This window comes from Melanerpes formicivorus, unplaced genomic scaffold (assembly GCF_026170545.1).
Source record: "Melanerpes formicivorus ecotype bairdi unplaced genomic scaffold, bMelFor1.0.p_v2 SCAF_47, whole genome shotgun sequence".
NCBI classification, from domain to species: Eukaryota; Metazoa; Chordata; class Aves; order Piciformes; family Picidae; genus Melanerpes; species Melanerpes formicivorus.
Genome location: NW_027142399.1, coordinates 1,775,964 through 1,799,775, shown reverse-complemented (window position 1 = coordinate 1,799,775; position 23,812 = coordinate 1,775,964).

The window sequence follows — 23,812 nt, the reverse complement described above, 5'->3', positions numbered from 1 at the left end:
CATGCAGTGCTACAGGCTGGAATCAGAGTGGCTGGACAGTGACCAAACAGAAAGGGACCTGGGGGTACTGGTTGATAGTAGGCTTAACATGAGCCAGCTGTGTGCCCAGGTGGCCAAGAAGGCCAATGGCATCCTGGCCTGGATCAGGAATAGAGTGGTCAGCAGGGGCAGGGAAGTCATCACTGGTTAGGCCACACCTTGAGTCCTGTGTCCAGTTCTGGGGCCCTCATCTTAGGAAAGATGTTGAATTGCTGGAACGTGTTCAGAGGAGGACAATAAAGCTGGTGAGGGGTCTGGATCACAGCCCTGTGAGGAGAGGCTGAGGGAGCTGGGGTTGCTTAGCCTGGAGAAGAGGAGGCTCAGGGGAGACCTTCTTGCTACAACTACCTGAATGGAAGTTGTAGCCAGGTAGGGGTTGGTCTCTTCTCTCAGGCAACCAGCACGAGAACAAGAGGACACAGTCTCAAGCTGCAACAGGGGAGGTTCAGGCTGGAAGTTAGGAAGAAATTCTTCCCAGAAAGAGAGAGTGGCCACTGGAATGGGCTGCCCAAGGAGGTAGTGGAGTCACCATCCCTGGAGGTATTTAAGAAGAGCCTGGATGAGGCACTTGGTGCCATGGTTTAGTTGATTAGATGGTGTTGGATGATAGGTTGGACTTGATGATCTCTGAGGTCTTTTCCAACCTGGTTCTATTCTGTATAAATAAACATAGTAACACCTGGGTTTTTTATTATAGCATATTGTCACCTTGTCCAATTTTGTGTGCATGTGTGTGAAAGAGAAGGGTGGTTTCAGAGTGAATTGAAATCCTTCCCAGTGGCAATATGGCATCATCAATGCACATCTGCACCCACATGCTTCAGGCAGTAATTGAGCAAGTTTATAACACTCAATTAAAATTTAGTGCATAGGTATATTTAAGCACCAGCAATAAATGACAGACTGAGGGAGATTATTTGTGCCTATTCTTCATAGGGAGGATGAGACTCCTGCATGATTTTCAAAGTATTTGTCTAGTTTGGAAAGGACAGAAAATGAACTTAGATTTTTTTTGTCACTGTTATTATTTTTAGTTATTTGGTTTTTAATGGAGCAGACAAGTAGCATTTGTCCAGGTTGAGAAGTCCAACCTCAGCTGAGGTGGAGGGTACAGTGAGAGAGTAAGTGCCTCAGGAATGCAGAACTGGGGGTCCTGGTGTAGGGGCTGGGGGCTGCCTGTTGTTCTTGCCCTGCCCACCTCCCTTGCCAGCCCCTCAGCCCCACTGGGTGCCTCCTCCCAGGGAAGAAGAGCCCATCCCAGATGCTCTGTGCCCAGGGATCGCTTCACAAAACCATCAAAGAAACCTGAGGAGTCCAAAATTCGAGAGCCAGAAATTAATTCCTAGGAAAGAAAAGAAACCAGAACAAAACAGCAAAGCCCCAAACCAGGATCTGAAGATGAGCTGAAACTTGGTGACAGAGGCAATAAATCTGCCAGCTTCTTGCTCCCTCCTCCTGGTGTGATTTACTTTGAACTTCTGCACATAAATGATGCTAAAGCTGTACTCAGGTAGGGTTTTTATGGCCAAGGTTTGCAACTTTCTTGGCAATTGCTGCCACAGAACAGGACACCGAGAGTCCTGTCCACCTTGCCTTACTGCAAAACTGCTGCTAGCTGGGTGGAAACGTACATGCAGGGAGGCAGAATCAGCTCTCTAACTTAAAAAAAGCAGAAACAAAGCATGAAAAGGCAGAAAGAAAAAGCATCCTATTAGCCCCGAAAAATGTATCTGGCAAACCAGTTTGGCAAGCGAAAAGGATGGGGGTAAAATCTGCCTGTGTTGTATCTATATTTTTTTTTTCCCCCTCCTTGTTTTGAGATCCAGATCAGTGCAACTGGAAAACAAAATGCTGAGCCACCACACCAAGCCCTCTGCCTTTCTTTTCTGCCTCAACTCTTACTGAGAGCAAGCGGCGGCGTTTCGTTTCCTGCTGTTGAGGCAGCGGCAACCAAAGCGAGCGCCGGTCCCCGGCAAAAAAATAACATCTCCCCTTCTATTAACGTTTTAATTAATCCCTTTGAGTTATGAAATGTAACTTTACATCACATTTAAAAAAAAAAAATAAATTAAAAAAAAATAGGGGGGGGGGGAGAAAAAAAATTACATGCAGTCTCTTAATCTGCTAATCCTTTCTCCAGACAAGCTGGTTCTTTTTAAATCAACTGCCATTTTATCAACCCAATGGAGCAGAGATCCGGACTCAACTCTATTCAACAATACATTCTTTTCATGAGAGACTGGCCTGGCTAATATGACACCACAAAAGGGCTCGAGGAATTCCAAATACCCAGCTCTTTGGATTAAAAGCATAATAATCCCATGCAGTTTTTTGTTCAGGATTGATAGAATGGTTGTGTAGTGAGTCACACTTGTTTGAACTTATCAAAGTAACAATATATCAAGCATTTTGGTGGGATGATATTTTATTTTCTCAGGTTGATTCAGCTTCTTTCAAGTTGGGTGTCTCTTTTTTTTGTTGTTTGTTGTTTGGGCTCCCCCCCCCCCCCCCCCCTTTTTTCTTTTAAGTGTGCATTTATGGCTGCCAAATGCCCCTGCAGTTAAACAATTAAAACATATAATTAAGCACAGAATCTGATGGCTGTTGGTTTATGACTCGGTTTCTATATGGTTTTTATATAGACATAGGAATTGGGTTTGCCCCAGCAGTAACAGGGCACAGTGTGTACCCAGGGTAAAAGGAATTGAGGCTGTGACTCTTTCTCTTACCCAGAGGCATGTCTTTATTTCCAGGCTACATCGTGGAGCCAAAGCAGGACAGCTTTTGTGTGTCAACAAGCCCGTTGGGAGATAGAGGACAAGGCTGTTAGAATTGGCAGCCCAGTAGCCCTAATAAAATCATCTCACCCACTGGGATGCTATCCACAGGGACCTGCACAGACGAGGTGGGCCAGTGCCAACTTCATGAGGCTCCATAAAGCCAAGTACAAGGTCCTGCACCTGGGTCAGGTCAATCCCAAGCACAAATATAGACTAGGTGGGGAATGAACAGAGAGCAGTCCTGAGGTGAAGGGCTTGGGGGTTTAGTTAGTCAGGAGGTGTTGGCTGACAGGTTGGACTTGATGATCTCTGAGGTCTTTTTCAACCTTATTGATTCTATGATTCTATGATGAGAAGATCAGCATGATTTAGAGAGCAGATTTAGACTGGATGTTAGGAACAAATTCATTACTATGAGGGTGGTGAATCACTGGAACAGGTGGCCCGGGGAGGTGTTTGAGGCCCTTTTCCTAGAGATATTCAAGTTGAGGCTCAACAGGGCTCTGGGCAACCTGATCTATTTGAGGATGTCCCTGCGGACTGTGGGAAGGTTGGACTGGATGACCTTTGGAGGTCCCTTCCATCCTGGACCATTCTATGAGTCGGCAATGTGCACTTGTAGCCCAGAAACCAACCATGTCCTGGGCTGCATCAAAAGCAGTGCTGGCAGCTGGTCAAGGGAGGTGATTCTGCCCCTCCACTCTGCTCCCATGAGAACACATCTGAAGTTCTGTCTCCAACAGCACAAGAAGGACATGGAACTGTCAGAGAAGGTCCAGAGAAGGCCACGAATATGATCAGAGGATGGGGAGGCAGGCTGAGACAGGTGGCACTGATTGTTTAGCCTGGAGAAAAGAAGGCTCTAGGGAGAACTAGGAGGCTTCCAGTATCTGAAGGGGGCTACAGGGTAGTTGAAGAGGGACTTTTTACATAGGCATGAGGTGACAGGATGAGGGGCAATGGCTTCAAACTGGAAGAGACTCAATTTAGGTTAAATGTCAGGAAGAAATTATTCTTCACTGGGCTAATGAGACACTGAAACAGAATGCCCAGAGAAGTTCTGGAGGTGTCAAAGCTGGAAATGTTCAAGGCCAGGTTGGATGGAACTTTGAGCAGCCTGATTTAGTAGGTGTCCCTGTCCATGACAGGAGTTGGAACCAGATGAACTTCAAAGTCCCTTTCGACCCAAATTGTTCTATGATTCTACGTGTGAGGCTAAAGGGTTTGAAAGAAGAGGAGTGAAGAAAAGCAGTGCAGAGCTGTTATTGTCTGCCCCAACCCAGACCTGCTCCTGCTGCAGTGAATCTCTGTCCACCTGGAGGGGCTGGGTTCATGCAGTGTCATTTTTGTCCAGGCATGGTGTTCTTCTCCTTTCCCCTTAATGCTAGCCTGAATTTGACTGACGTGAGTCTAGCCCACATGCCTCACTGTTCTCTCCCACTTTGCTCTGGGTTAAGTGAGAGGAGGCTGAGGCCCAACATTTTCTTTGAGACAGGTTTTATAAGGGCATTATAAAAAGCTCTCAGTTGCAATTACAAAGCAGAGAGCCAGCTAAAAGTGAAGGGAGATACTCATGGCCACACTGCTGTCCTTGTTGGGGGAATGGGTGTGTTTATTACTAATGTGTTTTCTGCTAGCATCAAAAGGACTCTAAGCACATTTCGTGCCTGCAAGTTGGGAGTTAATGGGCTGGAGCACTGTGTATGGATCTGCACGTCAGCTAGCATGGGAAGAGCACATTACAACTGGAAATACTTGATGGGCTCCAAGAGACCAGCCTTATAAGGGGGCTCCTTGGCCATCACTGTCTCTGCAGGCTCCTAGGAGAGCAAGGAACAGGTCTTCCCTTTACACTGAGCAGCACAGGACACCCTGCCATAGCTTTCCATTCCAGTTATGGCCATATATACAAACTAGCATCCCTGATTCAACATCTTTCCAAAGCAGGAGTGTGGGAGAACTTCTTATTCTTGTCATGGGGCAGCCACAATTCCCTATTATGAATAAAAACATACAGAACTTGTCTGGCCAGTGGGGCTGAGCTGGCAAAGTGCTGACTAGAGCGTGGCAATACCAGCCAGAGGGCCTCGGGGGATGCTCATTCACTTGCTGGCCTCCACATTTGCTGTAACAACCCAGCCCTAGTAAGAACTATCCCAGGCCGTTGCCATCTTATCCCTGCACCGCTCAAGGAGCAGAAATTTCTTGTGGCTGAACTGGTGAGTCCTTAGTCATGTCCCCGCAGAGAACACAGAACTTCCTTTATTTTATGTTTTTGTTTTCATTGTCATAACTCTTCCCTTGAGTTCCCATCCCTCCTCCTCCATATGGCAGCTCACAGGGGAACAATAGAGAGCTCTTCGGGGGTTTGTACTATAACTCTTCAGAAGCAAAGTATTCTCTGAGGAGCTGGCTGAACTTTTTTTTCATGAATTTTATCTTTTTTTTTCCTCCCCTCTCCCAATTATTTCAATGTCTCTCCCGAATTTCAAAACCTAAACACACTCAGAGCAGAATTGGCAGCCTTCAAGTGAATATTTCTCATTTTTACTTTCGACCAACTGCGGAGCTCCCCAGAACATTTTGAAATTTGACTCCCTTGCCAAGGCCTGCTGCAAAGAAGGGAAATTGGGGAAGGGTGGTGGCAGAGATGCCTGCTAATTTCCTTGCTTCTTCTCTTTCTTTTTTTTTTCCTTCTGCTTTTTGGAGCCCAACCCCAAAAGCAGCGAGCCCACCTCCTCGGGCTAGGGGAATAAAAGCCTTAATGAGGAAGCAAATACAGTTTAAAACTTCAGTGCTTACAGAGATCCAGGTGGTGGGGTTGGGGGGGAGTGGGGGTCAAGGAAAGGCAAGAACCACCCCATTTATTTTTTTGCCAGGCCAGATTAGTAATGCCTTTCTTTTGCCAAGTTAATATTGTTTGCACGCCTCCTTGAAGGAGGGCTAGGTCCTTCCATCCTCCACCAGTCCCCCTTTAAACAAACACCTCATAACACCAGAGCTATAAATAACACGAGGTGGAAATGGCTGCCTATGTTTCTATGCCCTCCTTTGTATTCACATTTTTTTTTCAACCATATAATCCTGCTGCCTTTTTTTATTCCTAATTTTTCCTTTCTTTTCTTTCCTTTCCTTTTGTTTTTTTTCCCTTTCCTCTTTGCTTTCCCCCTGCTTCCTCCACGTTGGGTGGTTATATATAGAATATTTATAATGGTCCTATTTCCAAAGCAATTTTCACCACTGCCACACAGCAGGAAGAAATTGAGAAATTGCTGGTTGTTTATTTATTTCTTTCTCAGTGGGGATATGCACTTAATCCTGCACAATGTGGGAATATATACTATATATATATATATATATATATATATATACACACACTATATATATAGTATATAGTGTGTGTATATATATATATGTTACATATATATATATGTTACATATATATATGTTATGTTTTATATATATCTCCTATGTATTGAAACACATACAGCATGTATATATATAAAGAGAGAGCTAGAAACATGTTTGTGTGTGCATTTTAAATGCAGACCATATTGATTTCAATGTGGAACTTATAAAGATGGGAGATATTCTTATCTCTGCAGGAAATAAAGGGCTTGGGGTAATATTTACGGGCAAGATGGTGACCAGCTTACACACCCCTCGGCGTGCACAAAGCTGCTTTATTTAAGGCAGGGGAGGTGCGCTGTGGGGGGAGAGGTTGGTGCTGAGTGAGGAAGGAAATTGCAGTCCAAGTACAGAGGTCTCGCCCCCATCCCAGAGTCACTGCAGACCTCTTGAAGCTGGAGGAGTATATTGGGGAGATACCAGTGTACACTTATCCTCCCTTCCTATCCCTCACTAGGCATCTGCTGCTGGCAACTATTAATGGGATATCAGGCTTAATGGCTAATTAGCCCTGGTAATGGCTGTGTAGCCCTATTAGCAGTGCCTCCTCCATGTCACAGGAGAAGGGAAGAGCTTTAAGAGGATCATGGCTCAAGCCAGCCTGACACTGTGGCAGAGGCTGGCAAGGATTTCTGCAGTCTGGGCTGGATGGGAAGCCAGCCACCACTTGGATGGCTTCAGGGTATAGGGCAGCCACAGATGATGCCAGACAGTGTACCTGGGCTCCACTTGGCACATTTGAAGGGTATGGCCTGTATGGAAAGGGAATGGATTTGCTATCATTGAGCTGGGCTTGTGTAGTGCAAAGATGCATTTCTTCAAGACTTGATTCTCATTCAGGACTCACCCTGCCCAAAAAAAGAGAGGATTCACGTGTTTCCATTTTTGAGATCAAGCATGGTGAGGTAGAAAAAGGGGAGGAGAAAGGGGAAGAGCAAAGTCTTTCAGTAGTTATGGCACTTCTGGGTTTCTCCTGAAGCCTGCTGCCCTAAGCCTTAGCAGAGCTGCATGGAAAAAAAATCCTACAGAGTTTAGCTTGTTCAGAGTCTGTCCATAGGATCAGCTGTGTTGTGTTTGGTTCGAGGTCCTTCTCAGACATCTTCCAGCCTCTAGCAGGAGCCAGGAGCCAGTGGCTGATGCTCAGAGAGCTCAAGAACAACGCCAGTGATGCCTTCACAGCTTCCCTGAACATGGTGCTAACTTCTGGCAACCTGTGGCTCTTGTGTGTGCTAGCTCAGGTGGGCTCTTCTTCTATTTATTAGTTCACATGAACTTAAAAATCTCTCTTTTGTCCATGGACTCCTGTGGCAATGAGTTCCCCAAACTCACTGTGGGCTGTGGGAGAACCAGGTATGGCTTTTCTGTGATGTTGTTTCTCGTTCAGAGCGGGAATTCGGTAGGGCTGGGGCTTCCCTGCTGCACGGAGGACGGGAAATATGTAATAGAATAGTAGCAGGTTTGGAGCTATTTTTTTCTTGATTGCATTTGACAAGTCCTGTCTATCAGCTTAGGGAAATGAAAAAAAAAAAGAGCAAGCATCTATCTTAGCCCTTTTTTTTCCCCTCTTTTTTTTTCTTCATTGGTATCAGGCAGCATCTGAAGCAAAGCACTATTATTTGAAAGGATTAGACCCTGAAGAATGTGCATGGGACATGAGAAGTATTGAAGCACAGTGGGTGATACCAGGAGCATCTGTGATCTAAGAAGCCCTCAGAAAGGCGAGGAAGAATGTGTGGCTGTTGCAATGGGTTCCCTGGAATGTCAAATGAACATGTGGGTGCCACCGGGTGCTGGGGAGAATGCAAAGCTGTCTAGGTGGGCGCCAAGATATGCACTAAACAATATGAAACATGCCAGGCGAAGCCACTGCGACAAAGGAGAGAGGGGTGGGGGCGGGGAGAAGGGTGCTGGAATTAAAACAGAGATGAAGCTCCCGGTATGTTTTGCTCTCACTTCTGAAGTATCTGTCTCATGCTGTTCTCCTCTTAATCTGTCAGTTACAGTTAATAGCTGATCAGAGCAGTACTTTAATGAGTCAGCCAGATTGTTTGCATAAACAGTTGCTAGGCTGATGTAACCAACAGCAGTTTGATGCTGAATTCTCCCTGTATGACTTACACCTGCGCTCTCACCCCTTCCTCCCACCCTCTGGGTTGTTTTCTGCCAGAAGGGCACCTGAACAGTCATGGTGAAGTGGTAGCTGCTTGAGTTTGGTTTTTTTCCTTTCTTTTTTTTTTCCCACCCTCCCAAATGTATTTACATCCTTGCAGGATTCCATTTCCTCCTCTCCCACCACCAAGAGAAGATTTCGCAGCTAACACGCTCCAGGACGTGACTTCAGGTGCAATAATTCACAACTGGAGCTTTGCCTGAGTACTGCCTTTTGCAGCTAGGTGTGAATTATTAAGCTCTGTTTCTCACCTCAGAGTGCCTTTATCAAGATTATAATAATAATAAGAGCACAAAGAGAAGAGCTAAGCATGGAGCACAACTCGGGGGATTAAATGGGAATGTTTCTCAGTGTGCTCTGACATATTTACAACTTGGATGTTTTACTTCAAAGTGATTTCAGGGATTTCCTCTTAAGAGAGTCATTCTGTCTGGAAAGGAAAAAAAATATAATAATAATAATAAAATGGTTGCAGTCTTATTCATTAATTACTATTAAGAGAGATTGGAACAACCCAAGGCTTAGAGCTGCCCAGGTTCTCATCCAAGTCTCTTTTCCTTGGCCTCACCTCAGCACTGTTAAAAATTGCTTTCCATTTATGCAGTGCTTTTTCTTTTTTTTTCTTTTCCCTGTGACATTCTGAAAGCCCTTGATAAAAATTAATTAACCCATAATGCAAATCTGTCAAAGCTGGAAAAAGAGCTCCTGACTCTTGCAAGTCTTGCTTTGCATGAATATCTGGGCAGAATGACTCCCAGGATGAAGCTTCTGATGATGCTACCATGCTTAGCGGGGGGGGGGGGGGAAGGTACCTTTTAAACCAGGTTTTTGTGTAATGCTGTGTGGGCAAAGTGAGCATTCAATGATATTCTCTTCCACAGATGGGGGAAAACAGTCACCAAGTGACTAAACAATTTACTCACAGCCACAAAGGAGAAGAACACAGCGTTCCTTGTTCAGACCATGTGCCTTCCCTATTGCTCTCCTGCATACTCAACACAGTGTGGGAAATACTGGCTGGATGAGGCTCTGTCCAGCCTGATCTAGTGTGGGGTGTCCCTGCCCATGGCAGGGGGGTTGGAACTAGCTGATCCTTGTGGTCCCTTCCAACCCTGAATGAAACTATGAAACTATAATACAAAGGTTCAGAGCTCTGTGTTTTGCAGAAGGTGTATGGTAAAGATCTGGACATCTTCTGAGAGCTCATGGTGAGATGCACAGTACCCTTTGACTGGGTTATATGCTCAGACCCTGGGTAAATGTCCATTTGCCAGGTTAATTTTGGTTTCCTAAAATTATGCTCCTGTTTTGGATTAGGTGTTCCTTCCATTTTACTTCACAAGTGAGAGGCTCTGAGGTCCTCCAGAGGGCATGGAAGCATGGAAATGGCATCAAGTTACTGGTGCTAATGAACCCAGAGGATTTCTTGCTCCTCCTTTTAGGACATTTGGACGTTACTCACCCACACCTGAAGAGTTAAAACGTGGTGAGGTCACTGTGCATGGCGGCCTGCCTGAGAATGTTGGCACCAGGAAACTGGCACCATTTGGGTAGAAAGTGGACAGGGTTTCACCTGGCTCATGCAGGGGGGAGGGAGTGTGATCAATGCCACGCACAAGTTCCTTTCAGGGCAAGGTGGGCAAAGAGTGTAGTGCAACAAACCTGTAAAGGTGGATTTCAAAATCACTTTCACACTTCGTTATAGTGTGACTCTACTCTCTGTTCCTTTTGTATTTTGGACCCCATGAGTTACTCAGCATGACAACAGTTGGGCATCATGTGTCTGAGACGGAATAGAATAGAATGGAATGGGAATGGAATGGAATAGGAATGGAATGGGTGTGCTGATCGACAGCCACCTGAATATGAGCCAGCAGTGTGCCCAGGTGGCCAGGAGGGCCAATAGCATCCTGACCTGCATTAGGAATAGTGTGGCCAGCAGGAGCAGGGAGGTCAGAGTGCCCCTGTACTCTGCTTTGGTTAGGCCGCACCTTGAGTCCTGTGTCCAGTTCTGGGCCCCTCAGTTTAAGAAGGACATCGAAACACTTGAGCGTGTCCAGAGAAGGGCAACAAGGCTGGGGAGAGGCCTTGAACACAAGCCCTATGAGGAGAGGCTGAGGGAGCTGGGGTTGTTTAGCCTGGAGAAGAGGAGGCTCAGGGGTGACCTGATTGGCCTCTACAACTACCTGAAGGGTGGTTGTAGCCAGGAAGGGGTTGGCCTCTTCTCCCAGGCAACCAGCACCAGAACAAGAGGACACAGTCTCAAGCTGCGCCAGGGGAGGTTTAGACTCAAGGTAAGGAGGAAGTTCTTCACCGAGCGAGTCATTCGTCATTGGAACGGGTTGCCCAGGGAGGTGGTTGAGTCATCGACCCTGGAGGCGTTCAAGGGGAGATTGGACGTGGCACTTGGTGCCATGGTCTAGTCATGGGGTCTGTGTTGATAGGTTGGACTCGATGATCCTCGAGGTCCTTTCCAACCTAAGTGATACTGTGAATAGGAGGGCAATGGAATGGAATAGGGGTGGAATAGAATAGAATAGAATAGAATAGAATAGAATAGAATAGAATAGAATAGAATAGAATAGAATAGAATAGAATAGAATAGAATAGAATAGAATAGAATAGAATAGAATGGAATAGAATAGAATAGACCAGACCAGACCAGACCAGACCAGACCAGACCATGTCAGCTAGATGTAGATTTATCTCCAGAAGTCCTTTCTATAATTCTTCTGTTTGCAGTTTTTGAACTCCCAGGCCTTTTTGGTTTTGATTTTGGTTTTGGTTTGGTTTCTTTTCAGAGATGCTGTGGATTTAAAGTGGCATTTAAAGCACCCAAAGTGTTTCAGCTTCTGATGGGGATATTTGAGTGGGATGATGTGCTACAGATCTCATTAAACAAAAGCAAGTATTGAACACCTGCTGGAATTCCTGGGGTCTGAATTGCACCAGCACCCTTTTGGTTGAGAAGGTTTATTACAGTAGCCATAAAATCATAGAATTGTCAGGGTTGGAAGGGACCTCAAGGATCATCCACTTCCAACACCCCTGCCATGGCCAGGGACACTTTGTACTAGATCAGGTTGCTCACAGCCACATCCAGCCTAGCCTTAAAAACCTCCAGGGATGAGGCTTCCACCACCCCCCTGAGCAACCTGTGCCAGTCTCTCACCACTCTCATGGTGAAGAACTTCTTCCTCACATCCAGTCTTTAGGGTATCCCATGCACATGGGAAATGAAAGCCTTCCTCTTGCTGTTCCAAATTTCTTCCCTTTCTCTGAAAAAAAATGAAACTTTCTCATGTTCTGGTTCCCTCCTTTCCCCAGAGATTATCAACCCAGTGTGTACCACTACTGTGCTTTCCACAGCAGCTGGAAGTGGTGATTCTGGCTTAGCAGAACTCCAAGAGCCTGTTTCCTAGCACCATTTCTGTGTGGATTTGTCATTGTTCAGTTAAGAGTGACCCTAGTCTTGCTCTCAGTGGTGGTATTCACAGTGTTGTTTGCCTTTACCTGGTCCTTATTTTAGAATCATAGAACCATAGAATCAACAAGGTTGGAAGAGACCTCAAGGATCATCAAGTCCAACCTGTCACCCAAGACCTTGTGACTGCTAGACCATGGCACCAAGTGCCACATCCAATCCCCTCTTGAACACCTCCAGTGATGGTGACTCCACCACCTCCCTGGGCAGCACATTCCAATGGCTAACAACTCTCTCTGGGAAGAACTTTCTCCTCACCTCCAGCCTAAAATTCCCCCGGTGCAGCTTGAGACTGTGTCCTCTTGTTCTGGTGCTGGTTGCCTGGGAGAAGAGACCAACCTTCCACCTGGCTATAACCTCCCTTCAGGTAGCTGTAGACAGCAATAAGGTCTCCCCTGAGCCTCCTCTTCTCCAGTTTTATTGACATTTGCACAGGATGAAGGATCTTCTCCTGTGTGTTCTTGGTTTGCAATTGACCAGCAAGTGGTAGGACAACACAGACTGCAAGAAAGCAAAATTGTGTCGTTTTTGCTGGGGAAACCAGGCTGGCAAAGAATCCTTCTCTTTCACTGTTTGTCTTTTGATCAGTGCTGGTATTTGTCAAGAGTCTTGCACCTTTATTTTCAGTGTTTGCTAACAAAAGGAATGCAAAAGATAACCCCAATGTACACCACGTCCTGGCCATGTCAATTTTATTTTGGTTATCATTGGTAACAGTATCTACTGCCTTTTGCATGTGTAACAGCATCTCCCCACCTTCTTCCTCCTTACAGGGGTTGCTTGGATTGTTTTTAATGCAACCTCTCACTGAAGTCCCAGCAAAACTCCAATAAATATAAGATGAAATAGTATTTTGTCTGTATGTGAGGGGTTTCGGGGGGGTTTTGCCTTTTTCTTGTCAGAACTGCTGGCCCCTAAGCAGCAGCTAAGATCATTTCCCCTCCCTCTGGCTGTATTCTTGATAAATACATAGTGGGAGGCAGGCCCTGCTGGAGTGTTTCTAGTTTGAATAAACACAGGAGGAGAAACAGAGGCATTGGCAAAGCAAGGTAGCACACAGGTAATTAGTGACTGGGCTCAAAGGACAAGATGAATGTCACAATGCTTGAGGCAGTGCTGCAACCTCTGCTCTAAGCTGCCCTCCCTATGGGTAGCCTATAGGTGCTTCTTCCCCTTCACCCACCTGTCTCACTCCTCTCTCCCTCACACACATGCTGCTGCTAAAATATTCACTGGGAGTGTGAAAGCAGCTGCTCCTGCAAAGAAGCAAACTGTGTGTGTTATTAAGAAAGTGTTCCCAGTAGTTCATGCTTCAGCCTGATGTTGTCAGTAGCCACCAATACCTTCCACTGAAAACACAAACCGTGCCCAAAAGGAACTGCTTGTCCAGCCTTGCTCACAGCACTGCTGCAGGAGTCAGCAGGCAAAGGGTTAAAGATTAAGGGAGCTGGATGTGACAGGCTGATGTGCTTTCCAGGTAATCAGGATAAACTGGAGCTCATTATAAAAGGGATGAGCTTGAGCTGCCTGTAAAATACAAGCACCTTAAAGGAGGCTGGGGCTGCTTTCTTGGAGAGCACTAAGGAGCAGAGGCAGGAAGGGGGGAACAGCTTGGGGTTTTATTCCTCCTGGTTAATAGGTCTGACACTGCCTGCTTGCTCATTTATTATTTCTTTAGCGAGGCTATTCTGGATAATCAATATGCTGCAGAGGAGGGTCTGAGAGTGCTCATCCATCCTGGGTGTGGTGTATGGGCTGATCTGAAGGCACCGTGCTGAATCTGCGGTGCTTTTCTTGCTAAGCTGCTAAGACAGATCCCTGTAAGTGGCTGCTTTTGCTTTGCCTTTCCCCACCCCCCTTCTTTTAGTTTTTTTTTTTTTCCCCTTGCCCCCCTTCTCTTTCTTCTTCCCAAGGCAGGCAGTGGGAAATGGCTGCCTTGCTGAAAGAGCCTCTGTGAAGCTTTGTGCTGTGCATCTATCATGATTATTTTCAGCATCCAGCCCGTTCCAAAGGGTGGGATTCTAGAAGCAGGCATCATAGCTGTGCTGCAGAGAGGCTGAGCACTTCTCTTTCTCTGACAGACCTGTGCCATATATATAAGCATCTTCTTCCCTGCAAAGCACTGGGCTCCTCTGCCCTTCCTGGGTGTCACAAGATGTTAGGGGTTGGAAGTCTCAAGCTGCACCAGGGGAAGTTTAGGCTGGAGGTGAGGAGAAAGTTCTTCACTGAGAGAGTTGTTAGCCATTGGGATGTGCTGCCCAGGGAGGTGGTGGAGTCCCCATCCCTGGAGGTGTTCAAGAGGGGATTGGACATGGCACTTGGTGCCATGGTTTAGTCATGAGGTCTGTGGTGACAGGTTGGACTCAGTGATCTTTGAGGTCTCTTCCAACCTTGGTGATTCTGTGAAGGGACCTCAGGAGATCATCAAGTCCAACCCCCCTGCCACAGAATCTATTGCAGGTCACACAGGAACACATCCAGATGGGTCTTGAATGTCTCCAGAGAAGGAGACTACAACTTCCCTAGGGAGCTTGTTTCAGTGCTCTGGGACCCTCAGGGTGGAGAAGTTCCTCCTCATGTTGAGGTGGAACCTCCTGTGCTGCAGTTTATATCCATATGTCAAGTTTAAAGCTTTGGAGCACATTATTTTCATACCCTGTAGGAACTTTTACAAGAGGATTAAGATACTTCTCTGGTGTATTATAGAGAAAGAAACATTTTTCCCTTTAAAATAAAAGTATTGGAGGGGAAAAAAAATAAATGCTTACAAGTGCACTACAACTAAGTATCATGTTTCCTAGCAGAGTATAAGTGCTCTTGCAGGCAGGCTCCTGCTCTTTATAGTGCTCTCAAAGTGGTGCTAAGACCTGCTGAATTCAGTCTGAATTGGATATTAGGTTGGAGACAGGGTCCAGCTGAGGATACATCTTCCAGTTAGGCAGCAAGCACCGCAGAATGGGTGAACTTCAGCCTCCTTTCTACACTTATCCTGTGAAAAAGCTAAATGGGGAATATCTGGCACAGGGAAGGCTGGCAGAGGTCACAGTATACCTTTTCTTGATTCTTTTCCAGTGTAGCCTTCAAATCACAAATGTAATGGTCCTTGGATGTCTTTCTAAAGTCTCTTTTTCACGTTAGGGTCTTTCACAGTTAAGTTCTAGCTGCCCAGAGCAATTCAGAGCTCTCTGATCTCACCTATTCATGAGAAGACTTCATCCTGGGTGTCAGGAGGGAGGGGACAGGCTCTGCTCACTTACTCCCTGTGATAGGACAAGGAGCAATGGATGTAAGCTGCAGCACAGGAGGTTCCACCTCAGCACAAGGGGGAACTTCTTTCCTGTAAGGGTCACAGAGGACTGGAACAGGCTGCCCAGAGAGGTTGTGGAGTTTCCTTCTCTGGAGACTTTCAAGGTCCATCTGGATGTGTTCCTGTGTGACCTGAGCTGGATTCTATGGTCCTGCTCTGGCAGGGGTTTGGACTCAACTCTCTCTTTGGGTCCCTTCCAACTGCTGACATCCTGTGATCCTGAGCCTCATTCTCCCAGGCAGAGTAATGGGGAAGGAAGATTGCTGACATTCTCCAAGGGACTTGGAAACCATGTAAATGCAAAGTGGAATTTATTCTTACAATCTATTAGATCTTTGCAAACCTGTAAAGCAGGGAAGGTAGTTCAGCTTCATGCAGAATTTCCCACGGTCAGAACAGGATCAGTGAATGTTCTGAGATTTTCTTTTTTGAATAAAATAACTTTTAAAATCATAGAATCACAGAATCAGTAAGGTTGGAAAAGACTTCAAAGATCATCAAGTCCAACCTGTCACCCAACACCTCATGACTTCTAAACCATGGCATCAAGTGCCACATCCAATCCCCTCTTGGACACCTCCAGGGATGGGGACTCCACCACCTCCCTGGGCAGCACATTCCAATGGCTAACAACTCTCTCTAGGAAGAACTTTCTCCTCACTTTGAGCATAAACCTCCCCTGGTACAGCTTGAGACTGTGTCCTCTTGTTGTGGTGCTGGTTGCCTGGGAGAAGAGACCAACCCCCACCTGGCTACAACCTCCCTTCAGGTAGTTGTAGACAGCAATGAGGTCTCCCCTGAGCCTCCTCTTCTCCAGGCTAATCAACCCCAGCTCCCTCAGCCTCTCCTCACAGGGCTGTGCTCCAGACCCCTCCCCAGCTTTGTTGCCCTTCTCTGGGCTCCTTCTAGTGTCTCAATGTACTTCTTAAATTGAGGGCCCCAGAACTGGACACAGGACTCAAGGTGTGGCCTAACCAGTGTTGAGTACAGGGCACAATGACCTCCCTGCTCCTGCCGGCCATGCTATTCCTGATGCAGGCCAGGATGCCATTGGCCTTCTTTGCCACCTGGGCACACTGCTGGCTCTTGTTCAGCTGGCTGTCAGTCAGTACCCCCCCAGGTCCCTTTCTGTTTGGCTGCTCTCTAGCCACTCTGTCCCCTGCCTGTAGCACTGCCTGGGGTTGTTGTGGCCAAAGTGCAGCACCTGGCACTTGGACTTGATGAGAATATTCCTTGTGAACTGGGAGCCATAAATGGTTTCCAGCATCCAGAATCTATTTGCTCCTGTAGTACACAGTATAAGGATATCCAAAGTAAGCTGTGCTCTTAGAAACATGGATTCCATACCTAATGTTGGCTTTCTTTTGGCTTTTCCAGATACTTGCATGAAGAAAGTGGAGTTTGCTGGCTTCAGAACTCAGATATTAGGAATGTCACACTTCTGAGAAAAAAAAAGGATCAGAAAATCCCTTCAACATTTCCTTTTAGCTTTTTTTCCAACCTCTTGGCCACCTATCCTCTTTCTCCTTGCTTGACTTTGTCCTAGTTAATATTCCAACAGGTGTTTCCTTTTTCAGTGGAATTTTTTAGGCCAATGTCTCAAGAGGCCTTCTGCATAATAATGCTGTATTCATTATGTGGCAGCCTTACTGGGAGAGAACTTTATTTTCTTAACCCCACCATTTCCCCTTCATTCAGTGAGTGTGGGGGGTGGAGGAGGGAGAGAGCTGTGATTTCCAGCATCTTATGCTGCTCTGTCTTTTGAGGAGACCACCGCCTGGTACCATTTGAGATGAGCCCTGCCAGGAGGGAGAACTGAGGCAGAAAGTTTTTCTCCCACAGCTGGCCAAGCATCTCAGCTTTTGAGTCCTGTTTTGTTTTCTTCTTTGAGAGACCATTGGAAATGAGGTAAAAATAATGAGAGTAAAGCTTCTAGGCAAGAGAGACTCATCCCTCTGTGCCCTCTGGTGCATTTTGATATTGCTAGAAATTTACTGCCGTGACATTTTGGGTTGAGGGTTAACAGAGGCCACTCGTTAATTCCTGCAGCCCTTTGAAAGATGCATTGAGGTGACTTCCCTGCCTCTTGTGAAATTCACCCCTTTCTGTCTCTGGATGATGCTGAGCCGTCGCTGACAGAGTGTGATGATGTCCTACATGAGCATAAAACTAAAGAGCAAGTATTTTGTTTCAAGGGTTTACCAAATTTGATACCTTTTAAAAAGGAGGATGGAGGGATTTAAGAACTCCCTGCCAAAGGTTCCCCCTTGCTCAGGTTTTATAGTGTGTGAAATGCTGGTCCTGTACCAGTGTTGCACTTTGTGCAGCTGTGAGTTTGGTTCATTTCCAGTGAAAAAGCCAGGAGGGAAGAAGGTCAGTAACAATGCAACAGTGTCAGATCCTTGTGTTCTACACTAGCAGCTTGTGATTTGTCCCACACTGGCCAAAGTAAACAGTATTCCCATAAAGCAAAACAGGTAACATTCACTGCCATGTGGCATAACCAAACCTGAAAACTTAGAAGGCTTCAAGGGAAAATGTGGCTTTTGGAGGACGCAGCAGTGAACGTGTATGTGCACATCTGGAGATGTGAACTTGACCTAGGAGGCTCCCAGGTTATATCATAGATTCATAGAATCATTTGGGCTGGAAGGGACCTTCAAGATCATCCAGTTCCTAGCCCCCTGCCATGGGCAGGGAAACCTCCCACCAGCCCAAGTTGCTCAAAGCCTCATCCAGCCTGGCCTTGAACACCACCAGGGAGGGAGCATCCATGACCTCCCTGGGCAACCTGTTCCAGTGTCTCCCCACCCTCACTGGCAAGAATTTCTTCCAAATCTCCAGTCTAAATCTGCCCTCCTCAAGCTTCAATCCACTTCCTCTCATCCTACCACTACAAGTCTTTGTACCATACCCAAGATTCATCACTGTCCTGTACAAGAGAATGTATCTGCTAAGGTTTAGGAGACCTTGAAGGAAGAAAACGAAGTCTTCTAAGATTTCCTCACTTTCCTTTACCCACCCCCTACCCCACCCCCCTAGCTGAAGTGGCATTCTGGGTGTTGGGCATTGATTAGCAGGGGAAAAGTGCTCAGAGAGCCCTTCCAACCCTAAATCAGGACCATATGTGCCATTATTTTCTTGTATAGCATAGATGTGCAATATCTTTATGTATTATGTATGGCAGAGAGGATAAGGAGAGATGTGAGTGCTGAAGGAATGCAGACTATGAATAGATGAGGTTCTTCTGTTATAACTCCATTAAAAATTGAGTGCTCAGTAATGTTGTGCTATTCTTAGTACAAATAACTTTTGTTAAAAGGTTCAGACCAATAAATTTGCTTGCTGATGCAGAGCTCCTACTTCCAGCATGCAGTGGGTTAGGTGACCTCAACGTGATGCCACAAATTATTGGAAAGGAGACAATTGCAATGCTTGGAACCTTTAACATTGATTGCTTAAATAAATCATCTGTTATAGTGGCAATCAAATTTGAGAGGGATACATTGAGCTGAATCAATAAGTGGACCAGATTCAGATGTTTACCAAAAAGGACCAAACCCAAACCCTCACAATGCTGCTCAGTTTGGTTGACTGGCTGCTTACAAACAAATGTGGAAGAGGGAGATGAGATTGCCATATGGATATAAAGCTTGGTTTTGTTCCTCATCCACTCTGCTAGCCAAACATTTAAAGCCAAGGTCCTCCACGAGTCTGGAGCCATTATTGTGGCTATCATTTCTGCAATACAGTCAAAACCAATTTTCACTGCAGAACTCTCTTTCCCAGGTTCCCAGGACAGGAAATTATTAACCCCCCAAAACATTATTAAATGAGGTTAGATTTATTCTACTTGTTTACTTGGACAATGGAAGCTTGAGGAGAGCAGATTTAGACTGGAGATTAGGAAGAAATCCTTGACAGTGAGGGTGGGGAGGCACTGGAACAGGTTGCCCAGGGAGGTCATGGATGCTCCCTCCCTGGTGGTGTTCAAGGCCAGGTGGGATGAGGCTTTGAGCAACCTGGGCTGGTGGGCAGTGGCAGGGGGTTGGAACTGGATGATCTTTAAAGTCTTTTCCAACAGAAATCACTCTGTGAATCTGTTCTTGCCATGCTCAACATGAATTCCTTGCCTACCAACACATTGATTTGGTGTTTGGATCTCTGACTGCTGCTTGTAAAGGCGCACTGAAAATCTCGATCCATGCCAAGAACCCTTCCGAGGATTTTAATGGCTGACAAAATATTGACCAAGTCAAATGCCTCTGGATCCCCATAACCTCCATTTGGAGAGCAATGTGATCCTGCCTCTTTAAGGTGGGCATTGTGTTCTGCAGCCATTACCACTGTTTTTCAATATTTCAAATTATGGATAAATATAATTACCTCCTGATTCCATCCTTGATGTTTACATTGCATAATTACTAGCCACTCTTGATGCTTTGGAATAATTGACTTTATATTGATAAATAGATTAGCTAATACACTAAATGATCATTCCCCCAGTAAATGAATCAGTATGCTTTTGACTTCAAGTGCCATTAACAATAAATGCATGGATTCAGGACAGCTTATGCATTTTACATTAAGCAGCCCCTGAATAAACACCCAGAAAGCAGGGACCAGCGCCCAGTGTTGCTCCTCCTTCCGTGTTGCATGCAGTAACCATTCCTTCTTCTCCTCCTCAGCTTGCTCTTTTGTTCCTTGGTTCCTAAAATTGGTGCCACACCTACAGCCTGGAAGGCTCTGGAGTCGTTCAGATCCTTTCTAAGGGGGAAGGACAGGTCAGAAAGGACATAGTTTCATAGTTTCATAGTTTCATTCAGGGTTGGAAGGGACCACAAGGATCATCTAGTTCCAACCCCCCTGCCATGGGCAGGGACACCCCACACTAGATCAGGCTGGCCAGAGCCTCATCCAGCCTGCTCTTAAACACCCCCAGGGACGGCGCCCCAACCACCTCCCTGGACAACCCATTCCAGGGTCTCACCACTCTCATGGGGAAGAACTTCCTCCTCACATCCAGCCTGAATCTCCCCACCTCCAGCTTCATTCCATTCCCCCTAGTCCTATCACTACCTGAGATCCTGAGAAGTCCTTCCCCAGCCTTCCTGTAGGCCCCTTCAGATACTGGAAGGCCACAATTAGGTCACCTCGGAGCCTTCTCTTCTGCAGACTGAACAGCCCCAACTCCTTCAGTCTGTCCTCACAGGAGAGGTGCTCCAGCCCTCTGATCATCCTTGTGGCCCTTCTCTGGACACGTTCCAGCACCTCCACATCCCTCTTGTAATAGGGGCTCCAGAACTGGACACAGTACTCCAGGTGGGGTCTCACCAGGGCTGAGTAGAGGGGGAGGATTACCTCCCTCGACCTGCTAGCCACACTTCTCCTGATGCAGCCCAGGATCTGATTGGCTTTGCGGGCTGCAAGTGTTCTGAATTCATTCTCTGTCCAAGATGCAGGTCTCTCTACCCACCTCTCTGGCAGCTGTTTTTCACCAAAAGAGAGTAGTTGAGTTTGGGTTGAGTTTGTTTTCTAGGGTGTGGTGGGGGTGGTTTGTTGTTTGCCTTTTTGTTTGGGGTTTGTTTCTTTGTTTGTTTTAAGTGTTTGTGTTTTGGTTGGCTTGGGTTTGTTCTGGAGGGGGGGAGTTTGGGTTGGTTGGTTTGCTTTTGGTGCTGTTAGTGGTAGTGGGTTTGGGTTTTGGGAGGGTTTGTTGTAAGCAATCTAGCCAATTACTCTAGGATTGGCACTTTCCAAGCACATCCAGGGAAATAAGTATCAATGCATCTAGTTTCAGGATCCAACAAGTCATCTCGAGATTATTGGACCCATTTGAGTCAATTCTGGGCACTGGCTTCCTGCAGGACAGAAACCCAGGAGCTTTCAGGGGATTGTGCTCCTCCCCAGCAATAGCTGGCTGCTAATCAAGGCAATCTCAGATCCCTGTTAGAGACTTCGGTACCTGAAGACCCCCTCAGTCTTTTCTGGGTCTGACCCAATCTGCTGAAGGAGTTGACAGTCAAAATGATTTATGGGAGTAAATTCTAGACCATATGTTGAGTGAAATCTTGGCTCCATTGAAGTGAGCTGTGGGGGAGGTGGGGACACTGGCCTGGATTTCATGGCATCAGGTTTACAGCTGCTGTCTGCATGTGGGAAGGGCAATGGGATATAGAACAAATAACTTCTCTGGCTGGCAAGGAGACTGAAGCAAGCTCTGAGCCTTGTTTCCACTATTAAGTCAACAGTAAAATCAGTGTTTTAAAGGATCTGAGGATTGAACCTAGTAATGACAGTATGATTTCCTATGTCTGTCACACAACTTGGGTTTACTTTAGTCTTTGAAGTCCTTTCTTTCCTCTTTTGCAGTTGCTGCAATGCTGTCTAGGGGATGTATAGAACATCAAATTTCAACATACAGGATCTAATCCATAAAGATGCTGTTGCAGCCTCATTACAGCACCAGGATTAGACTAAAATAAATAGGGGGGGAGGGGGAAAGAAAGAAAAAGTTAAAATCAATGCAATAAAATTGGAACCAGCCCTTCAATGGGTAGGAATTATAACCTGGCAGTTCTGCAGCATCTCACCCAATTTGCTGGGTGCCTGCAGTTGCTTTATGTTAGGGTCTCGAATCCTGGAAGTGTTTTAGTATGTGCTTAGGTTTAAGAAAGCTAAATCATTCCCATGGCTGCTCTTTCTGGCCTATGACTCTGTTGGGGTGAAGTTGTAGCTGAACTCAGAATTCTCTGCACTTCTACAGCTTTCCAATGCATTACAACTCCTCCAGATCCCAATGGTAGTATTAGGTGCATGTGGAAAACTTTGAAGATCCCTACTGGTACTGTAGGGAGAGAGGTCTCTGCTCATCTAAAACAGGATACAGTGATGCAAGTTTTTAATGCAAGTGTCCTTCATCCAACTACTTTCAGTAACTGAAGGAAGCCTATGAGATAGCTGGCAGGAGACTTTTGACAAGGACTTGAAGTTATAGGACAAGAAGGAATGGATTGAAGCTTGAGGAGGAGAGATTTAGAGTGGAGATTAGAAAGAAATTCATGACAGTGAGTGTGGGGAGACACTGAAACAGGTTGCCCAGGGACGTTGTGGATGTCCCCTCCCTGGAGTTGTTCAAGGACAAGCTGGATGAGGCCTTGAGCAACTTGATCTAGTGGAAGGTTTCTCTGCCCCTGGCAGGGAGGTTGGAAGTTGAAACATGACATCACAATTGTCCTTGGTGCTTTTTCTCAGCATGCTTAAGTGATAATGCAATAAAAGATTGGTTTGGCTATAAGAGATGAATGCACCTTTGAATGCCAGTGAAGCAAACAGATGTTGATGACAAAGCAGGACTGGAAGGAACACAGCAGTCTATCATCTGCTTTGCAGACCAACAGGGGCTATCAAGGACCTTAGTAAGAGTACTGCCCTTATGTGCCTTGTGCCAGCCCTATTAAGTTCACCTTGGTGATTAGACCTGAGATACTTGAGAGTGCCTCAGACAGCAAAAGCCTGGTAGTTTATGGTCAGGTGAAGAAGGATTGTAGATAGTGGGATGGCTCCAGAAACTTTTTGGATGCTAGCATAGAAAATTGGCCTGCATGAACAGAACTAGGAACCAGTCTGTCCTCCCAAGGTAAATGTACTGCATATGCTAATTCACCCGAGCTTTGTGTGAGATCTTTTTTAAAGCACAGCATGAGAGAGTAAAGCAATCCAGGATGGGCAGATGGTATGGAGGAAATAGTTGCCTACAGCTGCTGGGAGCAGCAAATAACAAAGCAATAGCAGCCAAAACATAGGCACATCCAACTCTGGGAAAGGGAAAGCAGAGACCTGGAGTTCAAGCAGAAGAGTGATAGGTGGGAGCAAGCTCCATTTCAACATTTGATCAATGATGGGCTGCCCATGAGCTGAAATATCATCTTGTTGATTTTTATCATCCTTCTATGCTGCCTCTCATGGAAAATCAGTAACAAAAACAGTGACTACAGAGTGTTTTGTTGTCAATTTCACAGAATAAGCTGACTTAGACCTTATTTCTCTAACCAGCTGGGGGGACAAAAAGGGAAAGATTGATCCCTGAGAAGTGTTCTTGTGTCTCTAGGAATAAGAATGAGCTGTTGACTTTCATCCAGGGCAAAACAACTCTGTTCTTCACTATCAACAGAGCAGTTGTTAAGAAAGATTTAGGCAGAAATGAGCTTGAACCTTAATCTCTCCACAGAGATATCTCCAGTCCCCACCTATTGTGTGGTTCTTAAGCAAATTGACCTTTTAGGAAACTGAGCCTGTGCTTACGATGTAATTATTGATTTCTGGGTGCAGAGACATGAAATCAAGACCCTTACAGAATGGTTCTATGAAATTTAGCACCAATAATAGTTTCATAGTTTCATAGTTTCATTCAGGGTTGGAAGGGTCCACAAGGATCATCTAGATCCAACCCCCCTGCCATGGGCAGGGACACCCCACACTACATCAGGCTGGACAGAGCCTCATCCAGCCTGCTCTTAAACACCCCCAGGGACGGGGCCTCGACCACCTCCCTGGACAACACATTCCAGGGTCTCACCACTCTCATGGTGAAGAACTTCCTCCTCACATCTAGCCTGAATCTCCCC